This window comes from Bombus flavifrons, chromosome 7 (genome assembly GCF_040668555.2).
Source record: "Bombus flavifrons isolate JBK064 chromosome 7, iyBomFlav1_principal, whole genome shotgun sequence".
NCBI lineage: Eukaryota > Metazoa > Arthropoda > Insecta > Hymenoptera > Apidae > Bombus > Bombus flavifrons.
In genome coordinates this window covers 16,857,128-16,878,846 of record NC_138448.1, presented here as the reverse complement: position 1 = coordinate 16,878,846, position 21,719 = coordinate 16,857,128, and positions in this window count along the sequence as shown.

The following is a 21,719-nucleotide window of genomic DNA, read 5'->3' as shown; positions in this document are numbered from 1 at the left end:
CGTTATAAATTAATAGTTTAAATGGTTATAAATTAATGGTAAATTGTAAGAAAAGAATAGGTAGACACTGTAAATTAATACTTTGAATGATACAAATTAATAGCCGCAATGTTATAAATTAATAAGTTAATTCGTAAAAGTTTAATTCTTCGATCTGCATTGTACACTGGTTGAAACACAACTGACGTCGCACAAGGGTAAATGTGTTCCTTGCATACCTGTTGGTATACACGTGGCAAAATGCCAACGGTCCATCAAACAGAAACGGTTTGCAGATATCACAAATGTACCTTTTAAATGTCGTAAATAAATGGTATAAATGTTACAAATAAGTAGCGTAAATGTTATAAATTAATGATTCAAAGGCCCTGAATTAACAACTCAAACGTTGTAATTTAATGTATTAAATGGTGTAAATTATTATTTTAAATGCTTCAAATCAATAGGTCAAACGTTATAAATTAATTGTTTAAATGGTTATAAATTAATGGTAAATTGTAAGAAAAGAATAGGTAGACACTGTAAATTAATACTTTGAATGATACAAATTAATAGCCGCAATGTTATAAATTAATAAGTTAATTCGTAAAAGTTTAATTCTTCGATCTGCATTGTACACTGGTTGAAACACAACTGACCTCGCACGAGGATAAATGTGTTCCTTGCATACCTGTTGGTATACACGTGGCAAAATGCCAACGGTCGATCAAACAGAAACGGTTTGCAGATATCACAAATGTACCTTTTAAATGTCGTAAATAAATGGTATAAATGTTACAAATAAGTAGCGTAAATGTTATAAATTAATGATTCAAAGGCCCTGAATTAACAACTCAAACGTTGTAATTTAATGTATTAAATGGTGTAAATTATTATTTTAAATGCTTCAAATCAATAGGTCAAACGTTATAAATTAATAGTTTAAATGGTTATAAATTAATGGTAAATTGTAAGAAAAGAATAGGTAGACACTGTAAATTAATACTTTGAATGATACAAATTAATAGCCGCAATGTTATAAATTAATAAGTTAATTCGTAAAAGTTTAATTCTTCGATCTGCATTGTACACTGGTTGAAACACAACTGACGTCGCACGAGGGTAAATGTGTTCCTTGCATACCTGTTGGTATACACGTGGCAAAATGCCAACGGTCGATCAAACAGAAACGGTTTGCAGATATCACAAATGTACCTTTTAAATGTCGTAAATAAATGGTATAAATGTTACAAATAAATAGCGTAAATGTTATAAATTAATGATTCAAAGGCACTGAATTAACAACTCAAACGTTGTAATTCAATGTATTAAATGGTGTAAATTATTATTTTAAATGCTTCAAATCAATAGGTCAAACGTTATGAATTAATAGTTTAAATGGTTATAAATTAATGGTAAATTGTAAGAAAAGAATAGGTAGACACTGTAAATTAATACTTTGAATGATACAAATTAATAGCCGCAATGTTATAAATTAATAAGTTAATTCGTAAAAGTTTAATTCTTCGATCTGCATTGTACACTGGTTGAAACACAACTGACGTCGCACAAGGGTAAATGTGTTCCTTGCATACCTGTTGGTATACACGTGGCAAAATGCCAACGGTCCATCAAACAGAAACGGTTTGCAGATATCACAAATGTACCTTTTAAATGTCGTAAATAAATGGTATAAATGTTACAAATAAGTAGCGTAAATGTTATAAATTAATGATTCAAAGGCCCTGAATTAACAACTCAAACGTTGTAATTCAATGTATTAAATGGTGTAAATTATTATTTTAAATGCTTCAAATCAATAGGTCAAACGTTATAAATTAATAGTTTAAATGGTTATAAATTAATGGTAAATTGTAAGAAAAGAATAGGTAGACACTGTAAATTAATACTTTGAATGATACAAATTAATAGCCGCAATGTTATAAATTAATAAGTTAATTCGTAAAAGTTTAATTCTTCGATCTGCATTGTACACTGGTTGAAACACAACTGACGTCGCACGAGGGTAAATGTGTTCCTTGCATACCTGTTGGTATACACGTGGCAAAATGCCAACGGTCCATCAAACAGAAACGGTTTGCAGATATCACAAATGTACCTTTTAAATGTCGTAAATAAATGGTATAAATGTTACAAATAAATAGCGCAAATGTTATAAATTAATGATACAAAGGCCCTGAATTAACAACTCAAACGTTGTAATTCAATGTATTAAATGGTGTAAATTATTATTTTAAATGCTTCAAATCAATAGGTCAAACGTTATAAATTAATAGTTTAAATGGTTATAAATTAATGGTAAATTGTAAGAAAAGAATAGGTAGACACTGTAAATTAATACTTTGAATGATACAAATTAATAGCCGCAATGTTATAAATTAATAAGTTAATTCGTAAAAGTTTAATTCTTCGATCTGCATTGTACACTGGTTGAAACACAACTGTCGTCGCACAAGGGTAAATGTGTTCCTTGCATACCTGTTGGTATACACGTGGCAAAATGCCAACGGTCCATCAAACAGAAACGGTTTGCAGATATCACAAATGTACCTTTTAAATGTCGTAAATAAATGGTATAAATGTTACAAATAAGTAGCGTAAATGTTATAAATTAATGATTCAAAGGCCCTGAATTAACAACTCAAACGTTGTAATTCAATGTATTAAATGGTGTAAATTATTATTTTAAATGCTTCAAATCAATAGGTCAAACGTTATAAATTAATAGTTTAAATGGTTATAAATTAATGGTAAATTGTAAGAAAAGAATAGGTAGACACTGTAAATTAATACTTTGAATGATACAAATTAATAGCCGCAATGTTATAAATTAATAAGAAAATTCGTAAAAGTTTAATTCTTCGATCTGCATTGTACACTGGTTGAAACACAACTGACGTCGCACGAGGGTAAATGTGTTCCTTGCATACCTGTTGGTATACACGTGGCAAAATGCCAACGGTCGATCAAACAGAAACGGTTTGCAGATATCACAAATGTACCTTTTAAATGTCGTAAATAAATGGTATAAATGTTACAAATAAGTAGCGTAAATGTTATAAATTAATGATTCAAAGGCCCTGAATTAACAACTCAAACGTTGTAATTCAATGTATTAAATGGAGTAAATTATTATTTTAAATGCTTCAAATCAATAGGTCAAACGTTATAAATTAATAGTTTAAATGGTTATAAATTAATGGTAAATTGTAAGAAAAGAATTGGTAGACACTGTAAATTAATACTTTGAATGATACAAATTAATAGCCGCAATGTTATAAATTAATAAGTTAATTCGTAAAAGTTTAATTCTTCGATCTGCATTGTACACTGGTTGAAACACAACTGACGTCGCACGAGGGTAAATGTTTTCCTTGCATACCTGTTGGTATACACGTGGCAAAATGCCAACGGTCGATCAAACAGAAACGGTTTGCAGATATCACAAATGTACCTTTTAAATGTCGTAAATAAATGGTATAAATGTTACAAATAAATAGCGCAAATGTTATAAATTAATGATTCAAAGGCCCTGAATTAACAACTCAAACGTTGTAATTCAATGTATTAAATGGTGTAAATTATTATTTTAAATGCTTCAAATCAATAGGTCAAACGTTATAAATTAATAGTTTAAATGGTTATAAATTAATGGTAAATTGTAAGAAAAGAATAGGTAGACACTGTAAATTAATACTTTGAATGATACAAATTAATAGCCGCAATGTTATAAATTAATAAGTTAATGCGTAAAAGTTTAATTCTTCGACTGCATTGTACACTGGTTGAAACACAACTGACGTCGCACGAGGGTAAATGTGTTCCTTGCATACCTGTTGGTATACACGTGGCAAAATGCCAACGGTCCATCAAACAGAAACGGTTTGCAGATATCACAAATGTACCTTTTAAATGTCGTAAATAAATGGTATAAATGTTACAAATAAGTAGCGTAAATGTTATAAATTAATGATTCAAAGGCCCTGAATTAACAACTCAAACGTTGTAATTCAATGTATTAAATGGTGTAAATTATTATTTTAAATGCTTCAAATCAATAGGTCAAACGTTATAAATTAATAGTTTAAATGGTTATAAATTAATGGTAAATTGTAAGAAAAGAATAGGTAGACACTGTAAATTAATACTTTGAATGATACAAATTAATAGCCGCAATGTTATAAATTAATAAGAAAATTCGTAAAAGTTTAATTCTTCGATCTGCATTGTACACTGGTTGAAACACAACTGACGTCGCACGAGGGTAAATGTGTTCCTTGCATACCTGTTGGTATACACGTGGCAAAATGCCAACGGTCGATCAAACAGAAACGGTTTGCAGATATCACAAATGTACCTTTTAAATGTCGTAAATAAATGGTATAAATGTTACAAATAAATAGCGCAAATGTTATAAATTAATGATTCAAAGGCCCTGAATTAACAACTCAAACGTTGTAATTCAATGTATTAAATGGTGTAAATTATTATTTTAAATGCTTCAAATCAATAGGTCAAACGTTATAAATTAATAGTTTAAATGGTTATAAATTAATGGTAAATTGTAAGAAAAGAATAGGTAGACACTGTAAATTAATACTTTGAATGATACAAATTAATAGCCGCAATGTTATAAATTAATAAGTTAATGCGTAAAAGTTTAATTCTTCGACTGCATTGTACACTGGTTGAAACACAACTGACGTCGCACGAGGGTAAATGTGTTCCTTGCATACCTGTTGGTATACACGTGGCAAAATGCCAACGGTCCATCAAACAGAAACGGTTTGCAGATATCACAAATGTACCTTTTAAATGTCGTAAATAAATGGTATAAATGTTACAAATAAGTAGCGTAAATGTTATAAATTAATGATTCAAAGGCCCTGAATTAACAACTCAAACGTTGTAATTCAATGTATTAAATGGTGTAAATTATTATTTTAAATGCTTCAAATCAATAGGTCAAACGTTATAAATTAATAGTTTAAATGGTTATAAATTAATGGTAAATTGTAAGAAAAGAATAGGTAGACACTGTAAATTAATACTTTGAATGATACAAATTAATAGCCGCAATGTTATAAATTAATAAGAAAATTCGTAAAAGTTTAATTCTTCGATCTGCATTGTACACTGGTTGAAACACAACTGACGTCGCACGAGGGTAAATGTGTTCCTTGCATACCTGTTGGTATACACGTGGCAAAATGCCAACGGTCGATCAAACAGAAACGGTTTGCAGATATCACAAATGTACCTTTTAAATGTCGTAAATAAATGGTATAAATGTTACAAATAAATAGCGCAAATGTTATAAATTAATGATTCAAAGGCCCTGAATTAACAACTCAAACGTTGTAATTCAATGTATTAAATGGTGTAAATTATTATTTTAAATGCTTCAAATCAATAGGTCAAACGTTATAAATTAATAGTTTAAATGGTTATAAATTAATGGTAAATTGTAAGAAAAGAATAGGTAGACACTGTAAATTAATACTTTGAATGATACAAATTAATAGCCGCAATGTTATAAATTAATAAGTTAATGCGTAAAAGTTTAATTCTTCGACTGCATTGTACACTGGTTGAAACACAACTGACGTCGCACGAGGGTAAATGTGTTCCTTGCATACCTGTTGGTATACACGTGGCAAAATGCCAACGGTCCATCAAACAGAAACGGTTTGCAGATATCACAAATGTACCTTTTAAATGTCGTAAATAAATGGTATAAATGTTACAAATAAGTAGCGTAAATGTTATAAATTAATGATTCAAAGGCCCTGAATTAACAACTCAAACGTTGTAATTCAATGTATTAAATGGTGTAAATTATTATTTTAAATGCTTCAAATCAATAGGTCAAACGTTATAAATTAATAGTTTAAATGGTTATAAATTAATGGTAAATTGTAAGAAAAGAATAGGTAGACACTGTAAATTAATACTTTGAATGATACAAATTAATAGCCGCAATGTTATAAATTAATAAGAAAATTCGTAAAAGTTTAATTCTTCGATCTGCATTGTACACTGGTTGAAACACAACTGACGTCGCACGAGGGTAAATGTGTTCCTTGCATACCTGTTGGTATACACGTGGCAAAATGCCAACGGTCGATCAAACAGAAACGGTTTGCAGATATCACAAATGTACCTTTTAAATGTCGTAAATAAATGGTATAAATGTTACAAATAAGTAGCGTAAATGTTATAAATTAATGATTCAAAGGCCCTGAATTAACAACTCAAACGTTGTAATTCAATGTATTAAATGGTGTAAATTATTATTTTAAATGCTTCAAATCAATAGGTCAAACGTTATAAATTAATAGTTTAAATGGTTATAAATTAATGGTAAATTGTAAGAAAAGAATAGGTAGACACTGTAAATTAATACTTTGAATGATACAAATTAATAGCCGCAATGTTATAAATTAATAAGTTAATGCGTAAAAGTTTAATTCTTCGACTGCATTGTACACTGGTTGAAACACAACTGACGTCGCACGAGGGTAAATGTGTTCCTTGCATACCTGTTGGTATACACGTGGCAAAATGCCAACGGTCGATCAAACAGAAACGGTTTGCAGATATCACAAATGTACCTTTTAAATGTCGTAAATAAATGGTATAAATGTTACAAATAAATAGCGTAAATGTTATAAATTAATGATTCAAAGGCACTGAATTAACAACTCAAACGTTGTAATTCAATGTATTAAATGGTGTAAATTATTATTTTAAATGCTTCAAATCAATAGGTCAAACGTTATGAATTAATAGTTTAAATGGTTATAAATTAATGGTAAATTGTAAGAAAAGAATAGGTAGACACTGTAAATTAATACTTTGAATGATACAAATTAATAGCCGCAATGTTATAAATTAATAAGTTAATTCGTAAAAGTTTAATTCTTCGATCTGCATTGTACACTGGTTGAAACACAACTGTCGTCGCACAAGGGTAAATGTGTTCCTTGCATACCTGTTGGTATACACGTGGCAAAATGCCAACGGTCCATCAAACAGAAACGGTTTGCAGATATCACAAATGTACCTTTTAAATGTCGTAAATAAATGGTATAAATGTTACAAATAAGTAGCGTAAATGTTATAAATTAATGATTCAAAGGCCCTGAATTAACAACTCAAACGTTGTAATTCAATGTATTAAATGGTGTAAATTATTATTTTAAATGCTTCAAATCAATAGGTCAAACGTTATAAATTAATAGTTTAAATGGTTATAAATTAATGGTAAATTGTAAGAAAAGAATAGGTAGACACTGTAAATTAATACTTTGAATGATACAAATTAATAGCCGCAATGTTATAAATTAATAAGTTAATTCGTAAAAGTTTAATTCTTCGATCTGCATTGTACACTGGTTGAAACACAACTGACCTCGCACGAGGATAAATGTGTTCCTTGCATACCTGTTGGTATACACGTGGCAAAATGCCAACGGTCGATCAAACAGAAACGGTTTGCAGATATCACAAATGTACCTTTTAAATGTCGTAAATAAATGGTATAAATGTTACAAATAAGTAGCGTAAATGTTATAAATTAATGATTCAAAGGCCCTGAATTAACAACTCAAACGTTGTAATTGAATGTATTAAATGGTGTAAATTATTATTTTAAATGCTTCAAATCAATAGGTCAAACGTTATAAATTAATAGTTTAAATGGTTATAAATTAATGGTAAATTGTAAGAAAAGAATAGGTAGACACTGTAAATTAATACTTTGAATGATACAAATTAATAGCCGCAATGTTATAAATTAATAAGTTAATTCGTAAAAGTTTAATTCTTCGATCTGCATTGTACACTGGTTGAAACACAACTGACGTCGCACAAGGGTAAATGTGTTCCTTGCATACCTGTTGGTATACACGTGGCAAAATGCCAACGGTCCATCAAACAGAAACGGTTTGCAGATATCACAAATGTACCTTTTAAATGTCGTAAATAAATGGTATAAATGTTACAAATAAGTAGCGTAAATGTTATAAATTAATGATTCAAAGGCCCTGAATTAACAACTCAAACGTTGTAATTTAATGTATTAAATGGTGTAAATTATTATTTTAAATGCTTCAAATCAATAGGTCAAACGTTATAAATTAATTGTTTAAATGGTTATAAATTAATGGTAAATTGTAAGAAAAGAATAGGTAGACACTGTAAATTAATACTTTGAATGATACAAATTAATAGCCGCAATGTTATAAATTAATAAGTTAATTCGTAAAAGTTTAATTCTTCGATCTGCATTGTACACTGGTTGAAACACAACTGACCTCGCACGAGGATAAATGTGTTCCTTGCATACCTGTTGGTATACACGTGGCAAAATGCCAACGGTCGATCAAACAGAAACGGTTTGCAGATATCACAAATGTACCTTTTAAATGTCGTAAATAAATGGTATAAATGTTACAAATAAGTAGCGTAAATGTTATAAATTAATGATTCAAAGGCCCTGAATTAACAACTCAAACGTTGTAATTCAATGTATTAAATGGTGTAAATTATTATTTTAAATGCTTCAAATCAATAGGTCAAACGTTATAAATTAATAGTTTAAATGGTTATAAATTAATGGTAAATTGTAAGAAAAGAATAGGTAGACACTGTAAATTAATACTTTGAATGATACAAATTAATAGCCGCAATGTTATAAATTAATAAGTTAATTCGTAAAAGTTTAATTCTTCGATCTGCATTGTACACTGGTTGAAACACAACTGACGTCGCACGAGGGTAAATGTGTTCCTTGCATACCTGTTGGTATACACGTGGCAAAATGCCAACGGTCGATCAAACAGAAACGGTTTGCAGATATCACAAATGTACCTTTTAAATGTCGTAAATAAATGGTATAAATGTTACAAATAAATAGCGTAAATGTTATAAATTAATGATTCAAAGGCACTGAATTAACAACTCAAACGTTGTAATTCAATGTATTAAATGGTGTAAATTATTATTTTAAATGCTTCAAATCAATAGGTCAAACGTTATGAATTAATAGTTTAAATGGTTATAAATTAATGGTAAATTGTAAGAAAAGAATAGGTAGACACTGTAAATTAATACTTTGAATGATACAAATTAATAGCCGCAATGTTATAAATTAATAAGTTAATTCGTAAAAGTTTAATTCTTCGATCTGCATTGTACACTGGTTGAAACACAACTGACGTCGCACAAGGGTAAATGTGTTCCTTGCATACCTGTTGGTATACACGTGGCAAAATGCCAACGGTCCATCAAACAGAAACGGTTTGCAGATATCACAAATGTACCTTTTAAATGTCGTAAATAAATGGTATAAATGTTACAAATAAGTAGCGTAAATGTTATAAATTAATGATTCAAAGGCCCTGAATTAACAACTCAAACGTTGTAATTCAATGTATTAAATGGTGTAAATTATTATTTTAAATGCTTCAAATCAATAGGTCAAACGTTATAAATTAATAGTTTAAATGGTTATAAATTAATGGTAAATTGTAAGAAAAGAATAGGTAGACACTGTAAATTAATACTTTGAATGATACAAATTAATAGCCGCAATGTTATAAATTAATAAGTTAATTCGTAAAAGTTTAATTCTTCGATCTGCATTGTACACTGGTTGAAACACAACTGACGTCGCACGAGGGTAAATGTGTTCCTTGCATACCTGTTGGTATACACGTGGCAAAATGCCAACGGTCCATCAAACAGAAACGGTTTGCAGATATCACAAATGTACCTTTTAAATGTCGTAAATAAATGGTATAAATGTTACAAATAAATAGCGCAAATGTTATAAATTAATGATACAAAGGCCCTGAATTAACAACTCAAACGTTGTAATTCAATGTATTAAATGGTGTAAATTATTATTTTAAATGCTTCAAATCAATAGGTCAAACGTTATAAATTAATAGTTTAAATGGTTATAAATTAATGGTAAATTGTAAGAAAAGAATAGGTAGACACTGTAAATTAATACTTTGAATGATACAAATTAATAGCCGCAATGTTATAAATTAATAAGTTAATGCGTAAAAGTTTAATTCTTCGACTGCATTGTACACTGGTTGAAACACAACTGACGTCGCACGAGGGTAAATGTGTTCCTTGCATACCTGTTGGTATACACGTGGCAAAATGCCAACGGTCGATCAAACAGAAACGGTTTGCAGATATCACAAATGTACCTTTTAAATGTCGTAAATAAATGGTATAAATGTTACAAATAAATAGCGTAAATGTTATAAATTAATGATTCAAAGGCACTGAATTAACAACTCAAACGTTGTAATTCAATGTATTAAATGGTGTAAATTATTATTTTAAATGCTTCAAATCAATAGGTCAAACGTTATGAATTAATAGTTTAAATGGTTATAAATTAATGGTAAATTGTAAGAAAAGAATAGGTAGACACTGTAAATTAATACTTTGAATGATACAAATTAATAGCCGCAATGTTATAAATTAATAAGTTAATTCGTAGAAGTTTGATTCTTCGATCTGCATTGTACACTGGTTGAAACACAACTGACGTCGCACGAGGGTAAATGTGTTCCTTGCATACCTGTTGGTATACACGTGGCAAAATGCCAACGGTCCATCAAACAGAAACGGTTTGCAGATATCACAAATGTACCTTTTAAATGTCGTAAATAAATGGTATAAATGTTACAAATAAATAGCGCAAATGTTATAAATTAATGATTCAAAGGCCCTGAATTAACAACTCAAACGTTGTAATTCAATGTATTAAATGGTGTAAATTATTATTTTAAATGCTTCAAATCAATAGGTCAAACGTTATAAATTAATAGTTTAAATCGTTATAAATTAATGGTAAATTGTAAGAAAAGAATAGGTAGACACTGTAAATTAATACTTTGAATGATACAAATTAATAGCCGCAATGTTATAAATTAATAAGTTAATGCGTAAAAGTTTAATTCTTCGACTGCATTGTACACTGGTTGAAACACAACTGACGTCGCACGAGGGTAAATGTGTTCCTTGCATACCTGTTGGTATACACGTGGCAAAATGCCAACGGTCGATCAAACAGAAACGGTTTGCAGATATCACAAATGTACCTTTTAAATGTCGTAAATAAATGGTATAAATGTTACAAATAAATAGCGTAAATGTTATAAATTAATGATTCAAAGGCACTGAATTAACAACTCAAACGTTGTAATTCAATGTATTAAATGGTGTAAATTATTATTTTAAATGCTTCAAATCAATAGGTCAAACGTTATGAATTAATAGTTTAAATGGTTATAAATTAATGGTAAATTGTAAGAAAAGAATAGGTAGACACTGTAAATTAATACTTTGAATGATACAAATTAATAGCCGCAATGTTATAAATTAATAAGTTAATTCGTAAAAGTTTAATTCTTCGATCTGCATTGTACACTGGTTGAAACACAACTGTCGTCGCACGAGGGTAAATGTGTTCCTTGCATACCTGTTGGTATACACGTGGCAAAATGCCAACGGTCCATCAAACAGAAACGGTTTGCAGATACCACAAATGTACCTTTTAAATGTCGTAAATAAATGGTATAAATGTTACAAATAAGTAGCGTAAATGTTATAAATTAATGATTCAAAGGCCCTGAATTAACAACTCAAACGTTGTAATTCAATGTATTAAATGGTGTAAATTATTATTTTAAATGCTTCAAATCAATAGGTCAAACGTTATAAATTAATAGTTTAAATGGTTATAAATTAATGGTAAATTGTAAGAAAAGAATAGGTAGACACTGTAAATTAATACTTTGAATGATACAAATTAATAGCCGCAATGTTATAAATTAATAAGTTAATTCGTAAAAGTTTAATTCTTCGATCTGCATTGTACACTGGTTGAAACACAACTGACGTCGCACGAGGGTAAATGTGTTCCTTGCATACCTGTTGGTATACACGTGGCAAAATGCCAACGGTCCATCAAACAGAAACGGTTTGCAGATATCACAAATGTACCTTTTAAATGTCGTAAATAAATGGTATAAATGTTACAAATAAGTAGCGCAAATGTTATAAATTAATGATTCAAAGGCCCTGAATTAACAACTCAAACGTTGTAATTCAATGTATTAAATGGTGTAAATTATTATTTTAAATGCTTCAAATCAATAGGTCAAACGTTATAAATTAATAGTTTAAATGGTTATAAATTAATGGTAAATTGTAAGAAAAGAATAGGTAGACACTGTAAATTAATACTTTGAATGATACAAATTAATAGCCGCAATGTTATAAATTAATAAGTTAATGCGTAAAAGTTTAATTCTTCGACTGCATTGTACACTGGTTGAAACACAACTGACGTCGCACGAGGGTAAATGTGTTCCTTGCATACCTGTTGGTATACACGTGGCAAAATGCCAACGGTCGATCAAACAGAAACGGTTTGCAGATATCACAAATGTACCTTTTAAATGTCGTAAATAAATGGTATAAATGTTACAAATAAATAGCGTAAATGTTATAAATTAATGATTCAAAGGCACTGAATTAACAACTCAAACGTTGTAATTCAATGTATTAAATGGTGTAAATTATTATTTTAAATGCTTCAAATCAATAGGTCAAACGTTATGAATTAATAGTTTAAATGGTTATAAATTAATGGTAAATTGTAAGAAAAGAATAGGTAGACACTGTAAATTAATACTTTGAATGATACAAATTAATAGCCGCAATGTTATAAATTAATAAGTTAATTCGTAGAAGTTTAATTCTTCGATCTGCATTGTACACTGGTTGAAACACAACTGACGTCGCACGAGGGTAAATGTGTTCCTTGCATACCTGTTGGTATACACGTGGCAAAATGCCAACGGTCCATCAAACAGAAACGGTTTGCAGATATCACAAATGTACCTTTAAAATGTCGTAAATAAATGGTATAAATGTTACAAATAAATAGCGCAAATGTTATAAATTAATGATTCAAAGGCCCTGAATTAACAACTCAAACGTTGTAATTCAATGTATTAAATGGTGTAAATTATTATTTTAAATGCTTCAAATCAATAGGTCAAACGTTATAAATTAATAGTTTAAATCGTTATAAATTAATGGTAAATTGTAAGAAAAGAATAGGTAGACACTGTAAATTAATACTTTGAATGATACAAATTAATAGCCGCAATGTTATAAATTAATAAGTTAATGCGTAAAAGTTTAATTCTTCGACTGCATTGTACACTGGTTGAAACACAACTGACGTCGCACGAGGGTAAATGTGTTCCTTTCATACCTGTTGGTATACACGTGGCAAAATGCCAACGGTCGATCAAACAGAAACGGTTTGCAGATATCACAAATGTACCTTTTAAATGTCGTAAATAAATGGTATAAATGTTACAAATAAATAGCGTAAATGTTATAAATTAATGATTCAAAGGCACTGAATTAACAACTCAAACGTTGTAATTCAATGTATTAAATGGTGTAAATTATTATTTTAAATGCTTCAAATCAATAGGTCAAACGTTATGAATTAATAGTTTAAATGGTTATAAATTAATGGTAAATTGTAAGAAAAGAATAGGTAGACACTGTAAATTAATACTTTGAATGATACAAATTAATAGCCGCAATGTTATAAATTAATAAGTTAATTCGTAAAAGTTTAATTCTTCGATCTGCATTGTACACTGGTTGAAACACAACTGACGTCGCACGAGGGTAAATGTGTTCCTTGCATACCTGTTGGTATACACGTGGCAAAATGCCAACGGTCCATCAAACAGAAACGGTTTGCAGATATCACAAATGTACCTTTTAAATGTCGTAAATAAATGGTATAAATGTTACAAATAAGTAGCGTAAATGTTATAAATTAATGATTCAAAGGCCCTGAATTAACAACTCAAACGTTGTAATTCAATGTATTAAATGGTGTAAATTATTATTTTAAATGCTTCAAATCAATAGGTCAAACGTTATAAATTAATAGTTTAAATGGTTATAAATTAATGGTAAATTGTAAGAAAAGAATAGGTAGACACTGTAAATTAATACTTTGAATGATACAAATTAATAGCCGCAATGTTATAAATTAATAAGTTAATTCGTAAAAGTTTAATTCTTCGATCTGCATTGTACACTGGTTGAAACACAACTGTCGTCGCACGAGGGTAAATGTGTTCCTTGCATACCTGTTGGTATACACGTGGCAAAATGCCAACGGTCCATCAAACAGAAACGGTTTGCAGATACCACAAATGTACCTTTTAAATGCCGTAAATAAATGGTATAAATGTTACAAATAAGTAGCGTAAATGTTATAAATTAATGATTCAAAGGCCCTGAATTAACAACTCAAACGTTGTAATTCAATGTATTAAATGGTGTAAATTATTATTTTAAATGCTTCAAATCAATAGGTCAAACGTTATAAATTAATAGTTTAAATGGTTATAAATTAATGGTAAATTGTAAGAAAAGAATAGGTAGACACTGTAAATTAATACTTTGAATGATACAAATTAATAGCCGCAATGTTATAAATTAATAAGTTAATTCGTAAAAGTTTAATTCTTCGATCTGCATTGTACACTGGTTGAAACACAACTGACGTCGCACGAGGGTAAATGTGTTCCTTGCATACCTGTTGGTATACACGTGGCAAAATGCCAACGGTCCATCAAACAGAAACAGTTTGCAGATATCACAAATGTACCTTTTAAATGTCGTAAATAAATGGTATAAATGTTACAAATAAGTAGCGCAAATGTTATAAATTAATGATTCAAAGGCCCTGAATTAACAACTCAAACGTTGTAATTCAATGTATTAAATGGTGTAAATTATTATTTTAAATGCTTCAAATCAATAGGTCAAACGTTATAAATTAATAGTTTAAATGGTTATAAATTAATGGTAAATTGTAAGAAAAGAATAGGTAGACACTGTAAATTAATACTTTGAATGATACAAATTAATAGCCGCAATGTTATAAATTAATAAGTTAATTCGTAAAAGTTTAATTCTTCGATCTGCATTGTACACTGGTTGAAACACAACTGTCGTCGCACGAGGGTAAATGTGTTCCTTGCATACCTGTTGGTATACACGTGGCAAAATGCCAACGGTCCATCAAACAGAAACGGTTTGCAGATACCACAAATGTACCTTTTAAATGTCGTAAATAAATGGTATAAATGTTACAAATAAGTAGCGTAAATGTTATAAATTAATGATTCAAAGGCCCTGAATTAACAACTCAAACGTTGTAATTCAATGTATTAAATGGTGTAAATTATTATTTTAAATGCTTCAAATCAATAGGTCAAACGTTATAAATTAATAGTTTAAATGGTTATAAATTAATGGTAAATTGTAAGAAAAGAATAGGTAGACACTGTAAATTAATACTTTGAATGATACAAATTAATAGCCGCAATGTTATAAATTAATAAGTTAATTCGTAAAAGTTTAATTCTTCGATCTGCATTGTACACTGGTTGAAACACAACTGACGTCGCACGAGGGTAAATGTGTTCCTTGCATACCTGTTGGTATACACGTGGCAAAATGCCAACGGTCCATCAAACAGAAACAGTTTGCAGATATCACAAATGTACCTTTTAAATGTCGTAAATAAATGGTATAAATGTTACAAATAAGTAGCGCAAATGTTATAAATTAATGATTCAAAGGCCCTGAATTAACAACTCAAACGTTGTAATTCAATGTATTAAATGGTGTAAATTATTATTTTAAATGCTTCAAATCAATAGGTCAAACGTTATAAATTAATAGTTTAAATGGTTATAAATTAATGGTAAATTGTAAGAAAAGAATAGGTAGACACTGTAAATTAATACTTTGAATGATACAAATTAATAGCCGCAATGTTATAAATTAATAAGTTAATTCGTAGAAGTTTAATTCTTCGATCTGCATTGTACACTGGTTGAAACACAACTGACGTCGCACGAGGGTAAATGTGTTCCTTGCATACCTGTTGGTATACACGTGGCAAAATGCCAACGGTCCATCAAACAGAAACGGTTTGCAGATACCACAAATGTACCTTTTAAATGTCGTAAATAAATGGTATAAATGTTACAAATAAGTAGCGTAAATGTTATAAATTAATGATTCAAAGGCCCTGAATTAACAACTCAAACGTTGTAATTCAATGTATTAAATGGTGTAAATTATTATTTTAAATGCTTCAAATCAATAGGTCAAACGTTATAAATTAATAGTTTAAATGGTTATAAATTAATGGTAAATTGTAAGAAAAGAATAGGTAGACACTGTAAATTAATACTTTGAATGATACAAATTAATAGCCGCAATGTTATAAATTAATAAGTTAATTCGTAAAAGTTTAATTCTTCGATCTGCATTGTACACTGGTTGAAACACAACTGACGTCGCACGAGGGTAAATGTGTTCCTTGCATACCTGTTGGTATACACGTGGCAAAATGCCAACGGTCCATCAAACAGAAACAGTTTGCAGATATCACAAATGTACCTTTTAAATGTCGTAAATAAATGGTATAAATGTTACAAATAAGTAGCGCAAATGTTATAAATTAATGATTCAAAGGCCCTGAATTAACAACTCAAACGTTGTAATTCAATGTATTAAATGGTGTAAATTATTATTTTAAATGCTTCAAATCAATAGGTCAAACGTTATAAATTAATAGTTTAAATGGTTATAAATTAATGGTAAATTGTAAGAAAAGAATAGGTAGACACTGTAAATTAATACTTTGAATGATACAAATTAATAGCCGCAATGTTATAAATTAATAAGTTAATTCGTAAAAGTTTAATTCTTCGATCTGCATTGTACACTGGTTGAAACACAACTGTCGTCGCACGAGGGTAAATGTGTTCCTTGCATACCTGTTGGTATACACGTGGCAAAATGCCAACGGTCCATCAAACAGAAACGGTTTGCAGATACCACAAATGTACCTTTTAAATGTCGTAAATAAATGGTATAAATGTTACAAATAAGTAGCGTAAATGTTATAAATTAATGATTCAAAGGCCCTGAATTAACAACTCAAACGTTGTAATTCAATGTATTAAATGGTGTAAATTATTATTTTAAATGCTTCAAATCAATAGGTCAAACGTTATAAATTAATAGTTTAAATGGTTATAAATTAATGGTAAATTGTAAGAAAAGAATAGGTAGACACTGTAAATTAATACTTTGAATGATACAAATTAATAGCCGCAATGTTATAAATTAATAAGTTAATTCGTAAAAGTTTAATTCTTCGATCTGCATTGTACACTGGTTGAAACACAACTGACGTCGCACGAGGGTAAATGTGTTCCTTGCATACCTGTTGGTATACACGTGGCAAAATGCCAACGGTCCATCAAACAGAAACGGTTTGCAGATATCACAAATGTACCTTTTAAATGTCGTAAATAAATGGTATAAATGTTACAAATAAGTAGCGCAAATGTTATAAATTAATGATTCAAAGGCCCTGAATTAACAACTCAAACGTTGTAATTCAATGTATTAAATGGTGTAAATTATTATTTTAAATGCTTCAAATCAATAGGTCAAACGTTATAAATTAATAGTTTAAATGGTTATAAATTAATGGTAAATTGTAAGAAAAGAATAGGTAGACACTGTAAATTAATACTTTGAATGATACAAATTAATAGCCGCAATGTTATAAATTAATAAGTTAATTCGTAAAAGTTTAATTCTTCGATCTGCATTGTACACTGGTTGAAACACAACTGTCGTCGCACGAGGGTAAATGTGTTCCTTGCATACCTGTTGGTATACACGTGGCAAAATGCCAACGGTCCATCAAACAGAAACGGTTTGCAGATACCACAAATGTACCTTTTAAATGTCGTAAATAAATGGTATAAATGTTACAAATAAGTAGCGTAAATGTTATAAATTAATGATTCAAAGGCCCTGAATTAACAACTCAAACGTTGTAATTCAATGTATTAAATGGTGTAAATTATTATTTTAAATGCTTCAAATCAATAGGTCAAACGTTATGAATTAATAGTTTAAATGGTTATAAATTAATGGTAAATTGTAAGAAAAGAATAGGTAGACACTGTAAATTAATACTTTGAATGATACAAATTAATAGCCGCAATGTTATAAATTAATAAGTTAATTCGTAAAAGTTTAATTCTTCGATCTGCATTGTACACTGGTTGAAACACAACTGACGTCGCACGAGGGTAAATGTGTTCCTTGCATACCTGTTGGTATACACGTGGCAAAATGCCAACGGTCCATCAAACAGAAACGGTTTGCAGATATCACAAATGTACCTTTTAAATGTCGTAAATAAATGGTATAAATGTTACAAATAAGTAGCGTAAATGTTATAAATTAATGATTCAAAGGCCCTGAATTAACAACTCAAACGTTGTAATTCAATGTATTAAATGGTGTAAATTATTATTTTAAATGCTTCAAATCAATAGGTCAAACGTTATAAATTAATAGTTTAAATGGTTATAAATTAATGGTAAATTGTAAGAAAAGAATAGGTAGACACTGTAAATTAATACTTTGAATGATACAAATTAATAGCCGCAATGTTATAAATTAATAAGTTAATTCGTAAAAGTTTAATTCTTCGATCTGCATTGTACACTGGTTGAAACACAACTGACGTCGCACGAGGGTAAATGTGTTCCTTGCATACCTGTTGGTATACACGTGGCAAAATGCCAACGGTCCATCAAACAGAAACGGTTTGCAGATATCACAAATGTACCTTTTAAATGTCGTAAATAAATGGTATAAATGTTACAAATAAGTAGCGCAAATGTTATAAATTAATGATTCAAAGGCCCTGAATTAACAACTCAAACGTTGTAATTCAATGTATTAAATGGTGTAAATTATTATTTTAAATGCTACAAATCAATAGGTCAAACGTTATAAATTAATAGTTTAAATGGTTATAAATTAATGGTAAATTGTAAGAAAAGAATAGGTAGACACTGTAAATTAATACTTTGAATGATACAAATTAATAGCCGCAATGTTATAAATTAATAAGTTAATTCGTAAAAGTTTAATTCTTCGATCTGCATTGTACACTGGTTGAAACACAACTGTCGTCGCACGAGGGTAAATGTGTTCCTTGCATACCTGTTGGTATACACGTGGCAAAATGCCAACGGTCCATCAAACAGAAACGGTTTGCAGATACCACAAATGTACCTTTTAAATGCCGTAAATAAATGGTATAAATGTTACAAATAAGTAGCGTAAATGTTATAAATTAATGATTCAAAGGCCCTGAATTAACAACTCAAACGTTGTAATTCAATGTATTAAATGGTGTAAATTATTATTTTAAATGCTTCAAATCAATAGGTCAAACGTTATGAATTAATAGTTTAAATGGTTATAAATTAATGGTAAATTGTAAGAAAAGAATAGGTAGACACTGTAAATTAATACTTTGAATGATACAAATTAATAGCCGCAATGTTATAAATTAATAAGTTAATTCGTAAAAGTTTAATTCTTCGATCTGCATTGTACACTGGTTGAAACACAACTGACGTCGCACGAGGGTAAATGTGTTCCTTGCATACCTGTTGGTATACACGTGGCAAAATGCCAACGGTCCATCAAACAGAAACGGTTTGCAGATATCACAAATGTACCTTTTAAATGTCGTAAATAAATGGTATAAATGTTACAAATAAGTAGCGTAAATGTTATAAATTAATGATTCAAAGGCCCTGAATTAACAACTCAAACGTTGTAATTCAATGTATTAAATGGTGTAAATTATTATTTTAAATGCTTCAAATCAATAGGTCAAACGTTATAAATTAATAGTTTAAATGGTTATAAATTAATGGTAAATTGTAAGAAAAGAATAGGTAGACACTGTAAATTAATACTTTGAATGATACAAATTAATAGCCGCAATGTTATAAATTAATAAGTTAATTCGTAAAAGTTTAATTCTTCGATCTGCATTGTACACTGGTTGAAACACAACTGTCGTCGCACGAGGGTAAATGTGTTCCTTGCATACCTGTTGGTATACACGTGGCAAAATGCCAACGGTCCATCAAACAGAAACGGTTTGCAGATACCACAAATGTACCTTTTAAATGCCGTAAATAAATGGTATAAATGTTACAAATAAGTAGCGTAAATGTTATAAATTAATGATTCAAAGGCCCTGAATTAACAACTCAAACGTTGTAATTCAATGTATTAAATGGTGTAAATTATTATTTTAAATGCTTCAAATCAATAGGTCAAACGTTATAAATTAATAGTTTAAATGGTTATAAATTAATGGTAAATTGTAAGAAAAGAATAGGTAGACACTGTAAATTAATACTTTGAATGATACAAATTAATAGCCGCAATGTTATAAATTAATAAGTTAATTCGTAAAAGTTTAATTCTTCGATCTGCATTGTACACTGGTTGAAACACAACTGACGTCGCACGAGGGTAAATGTGTTCCTTGCATACCTGTTGGTATACACGTGGCAAAATGCCAACGGTCCATCAAACAGAAACAGTTTGCAGATATCACAAATGTACCTTTTAAATGTCGTAAATAAATGGTATAAATGTTACAAATAAGTAGCGCAAATGTTATAAATTAATGATTCAAAGGCCCTGAATTAACAACTCAAACGTTGTAATTCAATGTATTAAATGGTGTAAATTATTATTTTAAATGCTTCAAATCAATAGGTCAAACGTTATAAATTAATAGTTTAAATGGTTATAAATTAATGGTAAATTGTAAGAAAAGAATAGGTAGACACTGTAAATTAATACTTTGAATGATACAAATTAATAGCCGCAATGTTATAAATTAATAAGTTAATTCGTAAAAGTTTAATTCTTCGATCTGCATTGTACACTGGTTGAAACACAACTGTCGTCGCACGAGGGTAAATGTGTTCCTTGCATACCTGTTGGTATACACGTGGCAAAATGCCAACGGTCCATCAAACAGAAACGGTTTGCAGATACCACAAATGTACCTTTTAAATGTCGTAAATAAATGGTATAAATGTTACAAATAAGTAGCGTAAATGTTATAAATTAATGATTCAAAGGCCCTGAATTAACAACTCAAACGTTGTAATTCAATGTATTAAATGGTGTAAATTATTATTTTAAATGCTTCAAATCAATAGGTCAAACGTTATAAATTAATAGTTTAAATGGTTATAAATTAATGGTAAATTGTAAGAAAAGAATAGGTAGACACTGTAAATTAATACTTTGAATGATACAAATTAATAGCCGCAATGTTATAAATTAATAAGTTAATTCGTAAAAGTTTAATTCTTCGATCTGCATTGTACACTGGTTGAAACACAACTGACGTCGCACGAGGGTAAATGTGTTCCTTGCATACCTGTTGGTATACACGTGGCAAAATGCCAACGGTCCATCAAACAGAAACAGTTTGCAGATATCACAAATGTACCTTTTAAATGTCGTAAATAAATGGTATAAATGTTACAAATAAGTAGCGCAAATGTTATAAATTAATGATTCAAAGGCCCTGAATTAACAACTCAAACGTTGTAATTCAATGTATTAAATGGTGTAAATTATTATTTTAAATGCTTCAAATCAATAGGTCAAACGTTATAAATTAATAGTTTAAATGGTTATAA